The sequence below is a fragment of the Carlito syrichta genome, unplaced genomic scaffold, assembly GCF_000164805.1.
Source record: "Carlito syrichta isolate Samal-C Ts95f unplaced genomic scaffold, Tarsius_syrichta-2.0.1 Scaffold305872, whole genome shotgun sequence".
Classification (NCBI taxonomy): domain Eukaryota; kingdom Metazoa; phylum Chordata; class Mammalia; order Primates; family Tarsiidae; genus Carlito; species Carlito syrichta.
The window spans coordinates 617,669-636,279 of NW_007249968.1; positions in this window are offsets into that span (position 1 = coordinate 617,669).

Below are 18,611 nucleotides of genomic sequence, written 5' to 3' on the forward strand. Positions count from 1 at the left end.
TTTGTGCTGAACTTGCAAAATGTACGAGTTCAGTGTCATCTGTTTTCAGTATTTCCTGAACAATTGATTTATTCCACATTATTAATGAACTTTGCTGCAGTTCCACTTGTCAGAGCCTACTCTGTAGGGGTCAATAATGAGAGGAAACCTGATGTTAGTGAATCCAGCTTAAGTGATTCTGTCACGCTAACGATTCAATATATCAGGACAAATGTCAGCTCCTTCCAATATGTTAATTCCTCTGATCCTATTTGCATAAACTACAGTCAATGAAATACAAGCTCCCCCTCTAAGATAGTTAATGGAGATTTGTGAAGGATTTCGAATTTGCTTTTTTTGGGGTATTCTCCAACATAAAATCTTGAGTTGAAAAGGAAACAGAGAAAGCAAGGATCACAGATTGGAAGGAGAAGGAAAGCGTTACAAAAGCTAAAATGTAAAGGAATGTAAAATCCATAGGTATTATTTAGTTGCATTTTAACATTTCTGTGTATTTGCATTTACTGCTTCCAAGAGGAACAATTTGTTAAAAAGAAACTTGAGAATGAAACATTAATGAATGCTTTTTATATTTTGTGTTGTGTTTTCAGTTTCTTGAGTTTCCTGAAGTAATTCACCAGTTCATTAGTTTCCCCAAAGGACACTAAACCTGTGTTTCCCATCTTTCCTGCTAACCCATAATATCTCCCTGAGACCACTGACATGTGATAGCAAAGTTTATTTTAGAATCAGCATTTCTTTTACTTCCAGGTTCAAGGTGCATCTATATCACAATTTGAAATGAAGATTAAGAAATTAAATCTTCTTTTTCTGGGATGAAATACATAGTTATCTGATTTATCCAATGAAGTCATTTCCTTTTTTAGAAAGCAAGCTTTCAGGGGTTTATTTGTTTCTGGGATCCAATTATTTACACTGCTGGCAACTGCCGTTTTCATTCATACTATAAACATCTCTCCTGTCTACCAATTTCCTTGGCTTTTAGTGAGGCTCAACATTTTACTTGTCTACCCACAATCTTTCATATGGACTACTTTATTCATGTAAACTTGATAGAGATTTAGAAATCCAAGATAGATGTAGAATTTTATTATTAACATTGGTTAAGCAGTTTAATGTCTCCTACATGGTCCATAAGCTGGTTTTAGTCTCACTTATAGTGCAATAACAATGATAGAGCTAATAGCAGTGAACACCATCAATCAACAAAGCAATATGGACTGCAGTTTCCATTTTACTGAAGTGCATATCTTGCCATCAGCTGGTACCTGTCCATTTTTGTAGGTTGCAAGATGAGTTTAATAAAGTTATCCAAAGCATTCCCTTTAGCTGAGTTGCTATGTTTCTTCTTCTTTTTCTTTCCACTAATCTTACGTATGCATTGCTTAGTGCTTTGAAAATTCGTACGATAAATTGTTCAGACTATATTTTGCTCATTTTCCCTAATACATAAAATTGAATTAATATTTTTACTTGTTATCATCTATGATAAGTATATAAGGGTAATTTATTAAGACATTTGTACTATTTGAAGGAGAGAATTGTGGCCCAGGGTTATAGTTCCAGTTAGTAAGTCAACCATTACCAGCACTTTCTAAAGGTTGCTTCTGATTTGTGAATAAGGGAAGCATTTCGTTTTTAGTTTTAAAAAAGTTATATATTCGGGGGTTCAAGTGAAGTTTTCTTACATACATACATTGCATGGTGGTGAAGTCTGGGTTTTGATTGTACCTATCACCCAAATAGTGAACATTTTACCCATTACTTAATTTTTCGACCCCCACCTTGCTTCCACCCTCCCACCTTTTCTAGTCATCAATGTCCATTTGTCCCGTTGTAGATACGTACATGAGTACCCATTGTTTAACCCTCACGTCATACGTGAGAACATGCAGTATTTGACTTTCTCTTTATAAGTTACTTTACTTAACATATGGCTTCAGGTTTTGTCCATGCTGCTGCAAAAGACATGATTTTATTCTTTTTTATGGCTGAGTAGTAGTCCATGGTGTGTGTGTGTGTGTGTGTGTGTGTGTGTGTGTGTGTGTCTGTGTGTGTGTGTATACCACATTTTCTTTTTTCATTCCTCCAGGGATGGATACTTAGGCTGATTCCATATCTTTGCTATTGTGAGCAGTGCTGCGATAAACATACAAGTTCAGGTATCTTTTTGGTATGATGATTTTGTTCCCTTTGGTTGTACACCCAGCAGTAGAATTGCTGGATCAAATGGTAATTGTACTGTTAGTTCTTTAAGAAATGTTCACACTGTTTTCTGTAAAGGTGGTACTCATTTACATTCCCACCAACAGTGTATAGGTGTTTTCTTTTCTCTACAACCTCATTGACAACAGTTGTTTTGGAGTTTTTTTTTTTGAGTTGAAGTCTCACTCTGTCGCCCAGGCAGTAGTGCAATGGCACACTCACGGCCACCCCAGAGTCGCCTGCCTGGGCTCCAGCAATCCTTCCACCTCAGCCTTCCAAGTAACCAGAACTACAGATGCACGCTACCACGACTGCCTAATTTTTGATTTATTGTAGAGACGAGGTCTTGCCAAGTTGCCTAGACTGGTCTTGAACCTGTGGGCTCAGGCAATCCTCTCGTCTCAGCCGCGCAAAGTGCTGGGATTATAAGTTGAGTCACCTAGCCTGGCCTGTTTTGGACTTTTTAACAATAGGCATTCTGACTGGTAAAAGATGGCATCTTGTGGTTTCAGTTTGCATTTCTCTGATTTTTTCATAAGCTTGTTGGCCATTTCTGTGTCTACTTTTGTAAAAATGTCTATTCATGTCCTTTGTCCACTTTTTAATGGGGTTATTTGTTTTTTTTTCCTGTTGATTCTTTTGAGTTCCTTGTAGATTCTGGATATCAGCTCCTTGTTGGATGCATAATTTGCAAATATTTTTTCCCCATTCTGTAGATTACCTGTTTACTCTATCGATTGTTTCTTTTGCTGTGCCAAAGGTTTTTAGTTTACTTAAGTCCCATATGTCTATTTTTGTTTTTGTTGTATTTGCTTTTGATGACACGGTCATAAATTCTTTGCCTCAGCCAATGTCCAGAAGAGTGTTTCTTAGGTTTTCTTCTAGAATTTTTGTAGTTTTGGGTCTTACACTTAGTTCTTTAACCCATCTTGAGTTAATTTTTGTATATGGTGAGAGATATGCATCCAGTTTTAGTTCTGCTTATGTCTGTCCAATTATCACAGCACCATTCATTGAATAGAGTGTCATTTCCCCAGTGTATATAACTTTAAAGGATTATTTATCTTACATATTTACCTTCCTGAGTCAGCTAGATTTTAAACTTCATGAGAGCAAAGACTAATTTTCCTTTGTTTCAATATGATGCTGAGCACGAGGCTATATGATTTAGTAAATTTCCATAGAATGTCTATAGTAAATGTCTTATAGAACTTTCCAAAGGGTAGTGGATCTTCTTTGCTGCACCAATGTTCCTAAAAAAAAAAATTGTATTGAGGTATGATTGACATACAAAAGCTGTACATATTTAATATATACAACTTGATGAGTTTGAAAATAAGTATATACTGTGAAACAATCTCCACAATCCATCCATGAACATATTCATCACCTTCCAAAGTTTCCTCCCCCTCTATATTTATTATTTGTATTTTCTTTGTGTGTGTGTAGAAAAATTGTTAACATAAGATCTATTGTCTCTGCAAATTTTTAAGTATATAATCCAGGAGTGTTAACTGTACAGCACTATGCTGTACAGATCTCTAAGACTTACTCATCTTACATACCTGAAACTTTGTATCCTTTGACAAATATCTCCCTATTGACCCCTCCCCTTAGTCCTTGTCAACTACCATTCTATAATACCCTCTGCTTCTAAAAGTTTGACTATTTAGATCCCTCATGTGAATGATATTATGACATATTTGTTCTTCTGTGTTTGGCCTATTTCATCTAGCGTAATGTTCTCCAAGTTCATCCATGTAGTGGGTGGAAATGGCAGAACTTTATTCTTAAAGTTTTAAAGCTGATCAGTATCTCATTGTACATACATAGCACATTTGCTCTGTCTGTTTATCTGTTGAAGAACATTTAGGTTGCTTCCACATATTGGATCCTCTGAATAATGCTGCCATTGGCATAAAAATGCAGATATCACTTTGAGATGCTGATTATAAATCTTTTTAAATTATACCTGGAAGTGGGATTGCTGGATCATATAGTAGTTTCATTTTTATTTTTTTGAAGAAACTCCACATTGTTTCTATAGTAGCTGCACCAATTTACACCCCTACCAGCAGTGTATAAGTGTTCCTTTTTCCCCCCACACCCTTGCTGATACTTGTCTTTTATTTTTTAATACCATTCTAACAGGTGTAAGTGACATCTCATAATGGTTTTAATTTGCATTTCCTTAATGCTTAGGGATGTTAAGCACCTTTTCATATACCTGTTGGCCATTTGTGTGTCTGCTTTGAAAAAATGTCTGTTCAAGACTTTTGCCCATTTAAAAAATAATGTTTTAAAAGAATTGAGTACCACATGTTCTTACTCATAAATGGACCTTGAATAATTTTCATAATACTATAAGAAAGGGATTGGCAGTGGGAAACTGCCAGGGGAGGGAGGGCACACCTCATCAACAAGGGTACCTGCATGATGAACAATTGCACACCTAACTCTGAATTGTACCCCATATCTTTAAAATAAAAAATAAATAAATCATGCTTTATACACACAATCATCTAATTTAAAATTTTATTAATTTTTATCAATAACTATATTTATATATTATTAAATTTAATATATATTTGAAATTTTAATATGCATTTATGTATATTTGTTATTAAGTTGTTTGAGTTTTTAAAATCTATTTTGGCTATTAACCTTTTATTGGCCAATTGCAAATATTTTCTTTTGTAGGTTGCCTTTTCATTTTATTGATTGTTTCCTTTGCTGTGCAAAAACTTTTTAGTTTGATGTAATCCATTTGTTTATTTTGGTTTTTGTTGCATGTACTTTTGGTGTCATATCAAAAAATCATTGTCAAGACCAATGTCTGAAGTTTTTTTTCCCTATTTCTTCTAGGAGTTTTATAATTTCAGGTCTTACATTTAAGTCTTTAATCCAATTTCATTTTTTGCATGCAGATATACAGTATTCCCAGCAACATTTATTGAAGACTACTCCATTTGTATTCTTGGCAACTTTGTCAAAGATTAGTTGACTATATGCATACATTTTTTTCTGAGTTTTTCATTCTGCTTTTTTGTTCTAGTGTTTGTGTTTTTTTGCCAATATAATATTGCTTTGATTATTATAGCTTTGTAATATAAGTTGAAATCCGAAGTGAAATCAGAAGTGTAATGCCTTCAGCTTTGTTGCTTTACTCAAGATTTCTTTAGCTATATGGGGTCTTTTGGCATTCCATATAAATTTGAGAATTTTTTTTCTATTTCTGTGAAAAATGAGATTGGAATTTTAATAGAAATTGCATTGAATCTGTAGATTGCTTTGGGTATAAACATTTTGACAATATTGATTTTTCTGATTCATGAACATTGGATATTGTTCAATTAATTGTATCTTCATTTTTTAATAGTGTTTTATGGTTTTCAGTGTACAGATATTTCACTGTCTTGGTTAAACTTATTTCTGACTTTTAAAAAATGCAATTGTAAATGGGATTGTTTAAAACAATTTTTTTCAGATAGTTTGCTGTTAGTGTATAGAAACACAACAGGTTTTTGTAAATTGACTTTGTACCTGCAAACTTTGTTGAATTTGTTTATAAGATCCTAGTTTTTTGCATATATATTTATGTTTGTGTGTGTTTGCCTTTTACCAATGAGATTTATACTTTAATCCTTTCATATTGCTTTTTAGTGTCCTGTTGTTTCAACCTGAAGAACTTCTTTTTAACACTTCTTGTAAAACAAGTGCAGTGGTAACACATTCTCTTAGTTTTTGTTTATCAAGAAAGTTCTTTTCTTTCATTTTCAAAGGAGAGTTTTTCAGATAAAAATTTTATGAGTTTATGATAGACTTTATGAGAATTTTTTTCACCAGCACTTTGAATTTATCATTCCACTCTCTTGACTTGTAAGATTTTTGCAGAAAAATTCACAGTCTTATCATAGTTGCCTTGTATGTGGTGAGTCACTTTTTTCTTGCTGCTTTCAAAATTGTTTTTTGTTTCTGACTTATGACAATTAAATTATAATGTGTTCAGAGCAGATGACTTTAGGTTCAACCTATTTGGGGACTTTTAGGCTTCATTAATCTGAATACCCATTTCCCTCTATAGATTTAAGAGATCTCAGCTATTTTTAAAAATAGGGTTCTTTTCTTTTCTTTATCTTCTCCTTCTGAAATTCTCACAATGCAAATATTGGTTCACCTGATCATATCCCTTAAGTCCTATAGGCTTCACTCTTTTCATTCTTTTTGTTGTTGATCCTCTAAATAGATCATTTCAAATGACCTGTTGTTCAGTTCACTGATTCTTTCTTCTGCTAAATCAAGTCAGTTTGTATTGAAGGTCTCTATTAAAATTTTCAGTTTAGTCATTAGAATCTTAAGTTCCAAAATTTTTGTTTGGTTCTTTTTTTTATGGTCTTTATGTCTTTGTTAAACTTCTCATCTTGTTCATGTATTATTTTTCTGATCCTATTTAGTTGTTTATCTGTGTTCTTTTGTAGCTCACTGAGGTTCTTTAAGATAATTATTTTAAATTCTTTGACAGGTACTTTGTAGTTCTCTATTTCTTTGGGATTGTTTACTAGAGCTTTATTTTGTTCCTTTGAATGTATCATGTTTTTCTGATTCTTTGAGATCTTTGTAGACACAAATGCATTGGTATCTGCACATTTGGAGGAGCAGTAGTCTCCTTCAGTATTTCCAGACTGACTTCAGCAGGGAGAACCCTTTACCAGTAAGCTTAGGTGAAGATTATGGGTGTGTCTATTGCCCGTGTCCATGGGAAGGCAGGACTGTTGCCAGGAGCTGTGGGCTGGCTATTGAGATCCATGCCTTTTCTGGCTGAACCCTGATTGCTACAACAGTCTATTGTTACTTCAAACTCAATTTACTTAAAAACCAGACAATATTCACCTCTCTGAACTATCTCTTACTTCTGATATCCTTAAACATTATCACCCAATGTTATCTTTTTCTTTCATAGTGAATCAAATCCTTCAATATTTCTCTGTTTTTAACACCTCCTTTCCTAATTCTCATGCTAGCATCAAGACTAGATATTACCATACCTTAGATCTGGAATATTTAATACATCTCTGCTTCTTTCTACTTTTTAGTCTATCATGCCTCTAAATGTCAAGTTTATCTTCATAAAATATTGTTTTTATCAGTAGTTACTCAGTGCATGGCTTAGTCTTCTTGGTCTTCTATATTACCATAGAATAATTAGCATACAGACTGGGTGACTTAGACGACAAAAACATTTATTTTTTACATTTCTGGAGACTGTGAAGTTCAAGATCAAGTTGCTGATCGAGTTCCTGGTGAAGGTTCTCTTTCTGGTTTGCAGATGGCTGTCTTCTCACTGTTTCCTCACAAGGGAGAGAGGAGAGAGAGGGGGGGAGAGGGGGGGGGGGAGAGAGAGAGAGAGAGAGAGAGAGAGGAGAGACAGAGAGAGAGAGAGAGAGAACTTATGCTTTTTTAAAAACATGTTATTTTCATCATGAGGGCTCCACCCTCATGGCCTAATTACCTCTCAAAGGCTCCATCTCCAAATACCATCACACTGAAGATTAGGGCTTCAACTTGTGAATTTGGGGAGGACACATTCAGTCTATAGCAGTGCAACAAATCTTAACTACTGATTTTTCTAGAATTCAACCTTGTTTTCAACTTATTTATTCAAATGTATCTTCTTGGGTGTGGGTAATTTGTAAAGACTCTCCTATGTAAGTGATATTTTGTTATATGCTTAAATAATTTCATCAGAGCTCAACAGCAGTTCTTCAAGAACTCAATTTTCTATTTTCCAGGTAAGAAAATTTCAACTTGGGTAAGGTAAGAGTTTTTCCAATGCAACTTAGCAAACTAATGGTAGGTCTTGAACACAAAGCTTCACTGAGTGTTTCTAACACACAGCAGAGTATGTATAAGGATACATTCCTCCCCAAAATGTCCCAGGATCACGCATATCCCCATGGTTGAACCTATGCTCTTGTCTTTCTTTCTTCTTTTTTTTTTGAGTTGGAGTCTCACTCTGTCGTCCAGACTGGAGTGCAGTGGCCTCTCCCAGTCACCGCAGCCTCAACCTGCTGGGCTTCGGCGATCCTTCCGTCTCAGCCTTCAAAATAGCTGGAACTACAGGCATGCGCTACCATGCCCGGCTAATTTTTGATTTATTGTAGAGATGAGGTCTCGCCAAGTTGCCCAGGCAGGTCTCGAACCCGCGGGCTCAGACAATCCACTCACCTCAGCCTCCCAAAGGCGTGGGATTACAGGCTGAGCCACCGAGCCCGGCTGGTCTTTCTTTCTTCTTTGTTTTCATGTAGAATTGTCTTTCCTCCCATTCATCTTACGATGTTTTGAATGTCTGTCCAAGTCTTCTTTTCTCTATGAAGCCTAGTTTGAGTTTTCCAGATAATTTTTGAAATTCAAGCCATTTATTTTTTGGTAATGAGCCTTATGAAATCTCATATTGGCATGTAATATTTTCTACTTAACTTATTTAACTTTTCATGCCATGAATCTTGGCTCCTTAAGACAGGATGGCAGGTGATAATTCTGCAGCTCCTCTATACACTCAAGGTGAAGGAGTTACACTGAACTTGGAACTAGCAGGAATAGTCTTCATGCCACCACTTATTAGCCTTGAGACCTAGACAAGGCAATTAATTTTGAGGGAAGAGGGAAGGTTTTTTTCCTTACTTATAAAATAAAGCTAATAGTGCTTCCCTTCTCTTTATCACAAATGTGTTTGTTTTCCTGTCTTAAGAGTCCAGTGAAAATTACGAACTTTCTCTTGTGAACAAATGCACTTGGCACAAAAACACAAATTATTTATACAACTGAAGGAATTCCTGTGTTTCTTGATGCTATTCATAGACTTACTTAGGTTAACATTTCTTTTCATAGAATTATTGTGAGGATAAGACAAAATATTGTATGGAAAATCTCTGAATAAACTTACAAAATGAAGTAAAATGTCACTAAGCAAAGGATTACATAAATAAATGAATTAATATAACTTTAGACTGTCAGGGATCTCAGGAATTCATCTAGTTTATTCTTCCTGCTTTTAATAACTTTTTCTTGTAACTGTTTTATATGATCATAATAAAAAACTTCAGAGAAAAGAATTCTTATAACTCAGACTTACTGTAAAAAATTTCTCTTTCAGCTATAAACTAGCATATCATCATAAAAGATGATATACAAGTGTCCATTGAAAATGTGAAAAAAAATTGTCATACTGATAAAGAAATGCAAATTAAAACCATAGTAAACTAGTCTTCATGTATCACATTGTAATTAGTAAACAGAATGATAATAGTCAGTGCTGAGGAGACAGTGGTATCTCCTATATTGTTAAGGGGAATAACTTGATAAGCTTTCTGGAGGATAACTTGGTGGTAGGCAAAAAAAAAAAGAAGGTTATAATTGCATACTTATTTAATAAGTGGTTCTGTGTTTAAAAATTTTCCCCATAGTGTGCCCCAATCCCCCAGTTATAAAAAAGTGTCAATATATTTTTACAAGGGTGTTACTTAAGCATTATTTATAAATATAAAAATTGGAAGACAATGTAACAAAATTGGTTACTTAAATTTCAACATATTCGTGTAGGGGAATACTTTGTAGCTTTTTGAATATTGTTGTAGAATATTTAATAAAATAGAGAAACATTAACAGTAAACTGCTATGAAAAAAGAAAACTTGTAAAATTATACACAGAGTACAGAAGAAATATTTTTATGCATAAAAAACAAAGCCAGAGAGGACATTTACCAACATGATAATATTGGATACCTGATGGTGAAGAGAAAGGGAATTTATACGTCTATTATTTTTGTTCATTGGTGTTTTTACCTTTTTGAAGAGCAAGCATACATTAATTTTATAATAAAAATCAAGTTGTTAAAATGATGTTTACATCTGATCTCAATTTCTCTTGCTTTTTCTTAAGTTTCATGAAAATGTAGTACAATTGATGACCATCTTCCATATAAAACATCAATTTAATTTATGATCTTTTAAAATTTCCCTTATTCATGTAGCTAATTATAACAATTACAGGTTTCTTACCTTCTCTTCTAATTTATATCTTACTTGTTTTTCATTTCCTCATTGGTATAGTCATATCGTACCCCAAAACTTACTTCTGAAGACAATAACTTCTGTTTTTCATGTTTTTGATTTCTTTTACATGAATCCAGGTGGAAGGTAAGATTATTTTCCTGAACTGAGATTTCCATTGTGCATGAAGGTTGGGGTAATCAGTGACATACTGTGGAATAAAAAGTTATTGAAATTTAGAATCTGCAAACCTGGTTTGAGGCCCTCACTCAGTCTTCTTCTAATTATGCAAACATTTACAAAATCTTTAACCTCCCTCAAATTTAGTGTTTTTAAATCTGAAAATGTCATTAATGATATGTTTATACATACATTCATACCTAACTGAATCAAAGGATTGTGCTAATAACCAAATGAGATAATATTCAAGAGAGCCTTTGTTCTCTTGTTGAACAGATTGGCACAGGAATGTGAACATGTGAGTGCTTCAGAGAAGCAGAGAGGCCTCGGTCTTCCAAAGTCATGCAAGAATGATATTATACACCACAGTCTGGTCATGTCAGAGCTTCCTGTTCACCTCTATGGTTTTGCCCTTCCTTTCCTCCGCCTCCCTATCAAATAATTAAGTGTTCTGAGAGAAAACTTCCACTTTTTTTTTTTTTTGAGTTAGAGTCTCACTCTGTCGCCCAGACTGGAGTGCAGTGGCCGCTCCCGGCCACCGCAGCCTCAACCTGCTGGGCTCCAGCGATCCTTCCGCCTCAGCCTTCCGAGTAGCCGAAATTACAGGCGTGCGCTACCATGCCTGGCTGATTTTTTGATTTATTGTAGCGATGAGGTCTCGCTGCCCAGGCGGGTCTCGAACCCGCGGGCTCAGGCAATCCACTCACCTCAGCCTCCCAAATGCGTGGGATTACAGGCTGAGCCACCGAGCCCGGTTAAACTTCCACTTTTTAAACAGCCTATCTTGGCATGGTTTTACTTTTCACCATCTCTGAAAATTGACATGTGACCAAATCATTTCACCTCTGGTAGCGAAGATGTATGGGTTGATGTGCTTCTCTAATGCCAGAAAGGCATAATCCAATTTAGTAGAGGTAAGGAAAGAAAGGAATGGCAATAAATTTCTACATAAATGGCTAGCATGGGCATGAAGTTATTGACACCCCACTTATTTGTCAAATTTAAAAAAAAATGAGATTTAGGAAGTTGGAGTCACTTTTCACTATACAGTTTGTGGCAGAATCAAGACTGCAGTCCAGGTCTTCAGAACAAAGCTCAGTGTAGTATATTCCTGTTTTCTCTTGGGACATTTCTGGGACTCACCAAAGGCTTCAAGACCAGGGTGTATAATGTGTCATCTTATACCTTTCTTAGAAATTACCATCAGTCCTTTTGTGTGTATGATTGTGTGTGGGGATAAGTAGAAATGTAAAACGACCTTAACTTGGCAGATTTCCCCATAGTCACACGGATTAAAGTCATCATTATCCAACGAAAGCATTCCTTGGGTCTTACAAGTTGACTAAGACTCAGTGATACATTATATATATTGGTCATGTATCTGATTCTGTTTATTTAGTTGTCTTACCTTAGTTTAGGGAGATGAATCTGGGATGGCCATTTTGAATTTTTCCTTTTGGTTATGTTCCAACCCTCACTCCAGATTTTACAGTAATTAATGCAAAAGGGATTTCCTTTCATTTTGGGGATTGCAGATGTGATCGTGTTAAAGTTTCTAGGGACAGAAAAGATAAGTGGCTGCTGCTTTGTTTTTTCTTGCTTCCTCTATATATGAAACCATTCTGATAGATCTGCAGGAAGAGATTTAGTTGCAGATGGCAGAGGTCAGTGTCTTGTGTATTCAATGTAGTCAATAATAAAGTCAGGACTTATGCTAACTGAATGTTAATGAGGAGGCGCAAGGACCTTGGAAAGTCATTATGTCTGGTCATTTGCTTCATAATATTACTCCAACAGGCTCAGAAGGCCAATGCAAGGAGATTTTTAAGCAAGTATCAGGAAAAGGCCAGAAAAATAAGGAAATGATTGAAATGCTGTATAGATTGTAAGATTCATGTGATATTCTATAGCCTAACAGAAGCAGAATTTAAAAATGTAGTTTCTGTGTAGCAGAGGGAATAGCATTACTTCTTACTAAGGGAAATCTGGTCCTTATCCAAATCTAGGTGCTATGTTTTTCTTGTTTAAACAATAGGATTCTTTCTAAATATATAATGAACTTCTATAGGCACCAATTACAGGTCCTTTGGGTGAAGTGAGTTACATAAAACTAGCAATGTTTTTCATGGGAGACTATGTATGCATTTGGGTAGGTAGGGAGAAAGAAGCTAAGATTGAGTGACTGGTACAAGAAATGCATATAAATGTAAACCAGTACCTGTCTCTCATTCTCTGCATTTTCCTCTTAAATTTTGTTTCTTCCAAGTGTGAAGATTGATGCTGTCTCTATGCTTGGGTTTCATCATTTGTCTTTTTTCTAATCCTTCATTTTTTATCCTCCATGGACATTTCTTCCCATGAAACTGAGAAGAAAACCACAATGGCACAACACACACACACACACACACACACACACACACACATGCACGCACAAAAGAATAAACTTGTCATTATGCAATGGTAGGGCCCAGACAGAAGCACTGTCATTTGCACAGTCTATAAGGAGAAAACATCCTAGTTCCTAAGGGAGGCAGAAGCACAATGACATCTTTTCTAGGTACTGATTTATAAGTCCTAGGAGATCTTTACTTGATCAAAGGCCTTACCCATCACCTAATGTTAAAAGAGAATCATATAATTTTAGAATTTAAAGTCACTTCAGCATTTCTACTGCTTGGTCTTGTTATTTTATATATCCATCCATCCATTTACTCAATATTTATAGAACCTCTATACCAGAATCATAGATATGAAGATGCAGCCTTTGAGACCCTCATTGTCTAATGAGAGAACAGACATAAAAAATTAGAACTATGATGCATTCCATATTAATAGCCATACATCCAAAGTGGTCCAAGATCACAAAGAGAAGAATAACTTAAACTCAGGCATTCAAAAACTGACATTTGAGGTAGATTGCAAAGGGTGAAATGTTAAAGGCATTATGAGAATAAGGACAGTTAAGGAAACCACAGAATAAAGTATGGAGACACGTTTGGGTAATGATGAAAAGCAGTGATATGCTTGGCAGTGGGCTGGAAAGAAGATGGAGGATGAAAATGTTCTCTTGAGCCACGTGGTGCAAACCTTGTTTGCCGGGCTGTAGTGAAGAGACCCTGAAACCTAGAAACATTGAGTGTTTCATGATATCTTGCAGAAGATAATGGTGACACCCATGATGAAACTCAAAGTCTTTATCTTCCATAAAGTTCTTTCTAACAAATCATCAAATCTAGCTATCTCATTTTAGCAGGAAAGTGTGGAATAGACCGTCAAACTCAAGTTCCTTATAGTCTTCTAGATCAGGGATCCCCAGCCCCTGGCTGCAGACAGGTACTGGGCCATGGCCTGTCAGGAACCAGGCTGCACAGCAGAAGGTGGGGAGACATCCAGCAGAACTCTATCTTCTGTCTGTCAGATCAGTGGTGGCATTAGATTCTAACAGGAGCAGAACCCTATTGTGAACATGCAAGGGGTCTAGGTTGTGAGCACCTTATGAGAATCAAATGCCGGATGATCCCCCCTTGCTCCCTGTGCCTTCCCCTGCCTTCCTGTGGAAAAATTGTCTGTCATGATACTGAACGGTTCCTGATGCCAAAAAGATTGGGGACCACTGTTCTAGAAAAGACATACCCAAAGTTTCACTAAGACCCTCAGAAACAGTACTTTGTGTTCATTAATCACTTTTTAAATTGTATCCCTCATTATACACACACACACACACACACACACACACACACACACACACACACACCCTCCTTCCAAAACAAGTGTAGAGCTTAATTAATAATTTTGAGCCAATTATCATCATAACTGTTATTCAGGTCAAGAAGTAGAATTTTCCGTCATTCCAGAAGTTTCTTTAGGCATCTAATCCATTCAATTACAATCTACTCTCTTACTCCAAAACATGTACAGACTTACACTTTTGTAGTAATCACCTCTTGAATTTCTTTATGGATTATTACTCAAGTGTGCTTTCCTAGATACTATGACTTAGCTTTGACCATTTCATTTTAACTTGACATGTCTTTCAGTCTCTTTTATCCTATAGACCCCCTTCATCCCTTTCACTTTCTTATAATTTACTTATTGAAGGATTTGGGGCATTTGACATGTAGAATTAACCACTGTTTAGATTTTGCTGATAACATACTTGGGAGGAATTTTACAACTTATTTTATCCTCTCTGTTTCCTAAAAATTGTAAGCTGGATCAAGTGGTTTGATCAGACTCGGCTTGCTCCCTTTGGTATTGTGTTATTTCAATTTGAGTGAAATCTGTATTTTTTTTTTTTTTTTTCTTTTTCTCTGCGATGTCAACAGCTATTAAGGCTCAATATAAAGGGGAAACAAACAAACAAAAAATTCCTGGTATTATAAATGTATTTTTGGAGGGTGGGTCCCTTGTAGTACAGGCTTCCCCTACTAGGTAAGTGTTCTAGGAACCCATCAGCATCAGTGTACCAGCTAGCATTGTTGTCAGAGGCTGTGTTGCAGAAGAAACGTCCTGAATTGTGGCAAACAGGTAACTGGTTCTTGCACCATGACAGTACACCTGCCCACACTACTCTGAATGTTCAGCAGCTTTTGACAAAAATGCCATGACCCGGTGCCCCACTCTCCCTATTCACCCAATCTCACCCTGAGGAACTTATTTTGTTTCCCTAGATGAAAGAAGTCCACAAAGGGAAACGTTTTGTCCATGTGGAAGAGGTAAAACAAAAAACAGCAGAATTACTAAAGTCATCAAAATTGACAGTGGAAAAAGCATCTGAATAGGTATATTGCATCAAAAGGAGAGTACTTTGAAGGTGACAAGTTTAAAGCTGTAAGAATAAATACACTTTTTTTCATAAATAAATTTTGTATGTTTTTGGGTCCTCCCTTATACTTCAGTCTAGTCATTCTCTGGAGGTTATAAAATGGTATTATTCCAATTCTATTTTTTTTGTTTTTTGTTTTTGAGTTGGAGTCTCAGTCTGTCGCCCAGACTGGAGTGCAGTGGCCACCGCAGCCTCGACCTGCTGGGCTCCAGCGATCCTTCCGCCTCAGCCTTCCAAGTAGCTGGAACTACAGGCACGCGCTACCATGCCCGGCTGATTTTTTGATTTATTGTAGAGATGAGGTCTCACCAAGTTGCCCAGATGGATCTCGAACCTGCAGGCTCAGGCAATCCACTCACCTCAGCCTCCCAAGGCACGGGATTACTGACTGAGCTACCGAGCCTGGCTTAATTCTATCATTTTGTTTTTATTTATTAGCTGGGAAAAGTTTTAAGTGAGCTAATTTCCCTTATTTATCATTTGCTTATCTAGTGATAGAATACCACTTTTTACTTAGTTCAAGATAAATTGGTTCTTAGGAACTCATGGATTTCAAACAAAGTTTATGTGTATATGATGGTTTTCAATCTGTTGCAATGCTGCTCCAGATTGGAGTTTAAACAGTTGGAGTTTAAACAGTTTTATCTTTGGTCAGTGAGGACTTCAGAATTTGATTTCTGCATCTTCTTGACTTGACCTTGGTAAAATCTTAGACTCCTTGCTATCTATTTGATATGTTAAGATGTTTCAGGTTCATCTTGAACATTTTGTGATGCTGACCTGGAAACAGCTGTATCTTCAAAGAAGTCCCGTGATGATTATACTAAAAACCCAGACTTCACTATGTAATACATCCATGTAGCAAAACTCTGCTTGGGCTTCCTAAGTCTGAAAAAAAAAAGAAGACACTGATTAAAAAACAAGTAGTCCTATTTTTTTTTTTTTTTTTTTTTTGCAAATGGAGATTTTTTTCAGAGCCTAGGTATTAGAAATCCTTATTTCTACTTAGGCTATTGTTTTTTGACCTATATTATGTGTGCATGCATTTGTATATGCTATATTACATTATGTAAATATTTTATAATATGAATAATATATAATATACTTTGTATATTGTATTTCATAAATATAAACATAAAATATTACTAAAATAAATGTTTTTAGTATATAAACATAAAATACTTATACATTTATACCAATATTATCAATTAAAATTTAGTTTTAGAATGGTTTTACTTAACTGGATCTATATTATAACCCAATCTTATTAATTCCACACCAAAAGTCTTAGTTCTCAAGGGCAGGGAGTGATAGAATTGGAGAACCCTATAATTATTTGTCTTCCCTCTTTACACATACAATAGTGTGGGAATAACAATACCAACACTACCACTGTCAAGTATAAAAAATGGAAAACACTTCATTTTTAAAATATATTCTAGTCCCAAACTTTATATGGTTTTTAGTAGCTATCCTGCACACATATATATCACATACTGTGATCTCTCCCTTTTGATCTTCATGTCATCTTAATTTCATACATAGCTATATATTTCATGCTTTTCACTAGTCTCTGGTCATCATAGTTATTTGATGCTTGTTCTCTAGTAGATTCCTCAGGAGCACTCATGAAAACAATAGTAACATTTCTGTAAACTGTCTCTTGTATACTTGAATGTAAGTTTTTCTGGATACAAAATCTTTGGCTCATATTTTTTTGAGTAGTTTAAATCAGTTACTCAGTCTTCTTTTGGCATAAAGTATTGTTGCAAAGTCTGATGACAACTAATAATCCAATATATTATATAAATCATGTGATCTTTTAGTATAGTGGAAAATTCCAACAATTTTTTCTTTTTCTCTAAATTTACATTCTTTTACAAGAACATTTATTTCTTAGTTTTGGTGATTCTAGGTTTGTATTTTCTTTTCTTTTTTTTTTTTTTTTTTGAGTTGGAGTCTCACTCTGTCGCCCAGACTGGAGTGCAGTGGCCGCTCCCGGCCACCGCAGCCTCGACCTGCTGGGCTCCGGCGATTCTTCCGCCTCAGCCTTCCAAGTAGCTGGAACTACAGGAGCGCTACCATGCCCGGCTAATTTTTTATTTTATTGTGGAGACAAGGTCTCGCCAAGTTGCCCAGGCTGGTCTCAAACCTGCAGGCTCAGGCAATCCACTCGCCTTGGCCTCCCAACGTTCTGGGATTATAGGCTGAGCCACAGAGCCCAGCCTCAATAATGTGTTTTAATAAACTAAAATATTAAAATTATTATTTCCTCTTGCAACTACTACTTTAAAAATGAGTAGCAGAGGGTTGACATGCTTCTTTGTAAGCCTTCCAGAACATGCGTGTATTTTTCACCTGCAGCCTACCTTGGTCCCAACAGCCACGTGCCAGATGCTCAGTAGCCCCATGTGGCTAGTGGCCACTGCAGTGGACAACTCTAGAGGGCAAGGTTCAAACTCCTTGGGGAGGCTGCTTGGCAACCCAGCCCCACCTGCCCTTCTGGAAACTTCCACAGTCACCACCCCTTCCAGCCACACAAGGCAGCTCCCTATCCTCAACTTCCGATTTTGCAGCTCCCCACCTTCCTTCATGCTGTTCCCTCCCTTGGGTTCCCTGGCCCTTCTCTTCATCCATCAAGGCCTAGATCAAACTTAACTTTTGACGACTTTCGGTGGAATGGACCACACTCATGCCCACCTCCCCTACCCTCTCCGGGCACCAGGCTGGTACTTTTGCCCAGATGGCATGACAGTTGGGCTTCTGTGGCCATGCCACCTGGGTTCATCTCCCAGCTCTTAACTTATGACCTGTGTGGCCTTGGGAGTTCCCATCTGCGACCCTACCTGTGAGATGAGATGATGATGGCACCTGTTGGACGTGGCTGTTGGGAGTTAGCATGGAAAGCGCTCCCCATAGGATGGGGACATGATGCATGTCCCACAAGCCTTGCTGGCATCCTCTCCTCATCATCATCATCCTGGCATGTCTCTGGATTGCCAGGGGGTGTCACCTTGTTTGCCAGCCCCTCGAAGACAGCGAGGCTTGGGGGGCTATCCTGAGAATATTCTCAGCCTCACTCCCACCTGGCCGTGCCCATGGGATGTGGGCGTGGACACACATGTACAGTGGATTTGCCAGCCCTGTTGGGCTTTGGAACGTTGAAAGGATCTTTCTAGTAGGTCTTGTTCACATCTGTACCCTCCTGCCTGGCGTGTGGTAGGTGCCCAGGAAACTTAGGTCTAGGGAAGACATGGAGAGTTTGCCTCCATGACTTCTTAGGAGTAAAGTGACCTTGGCAACATGGCACCCATGAGACTCTTCCCAGAAGTCTGTGCTGTGAATGATAGAG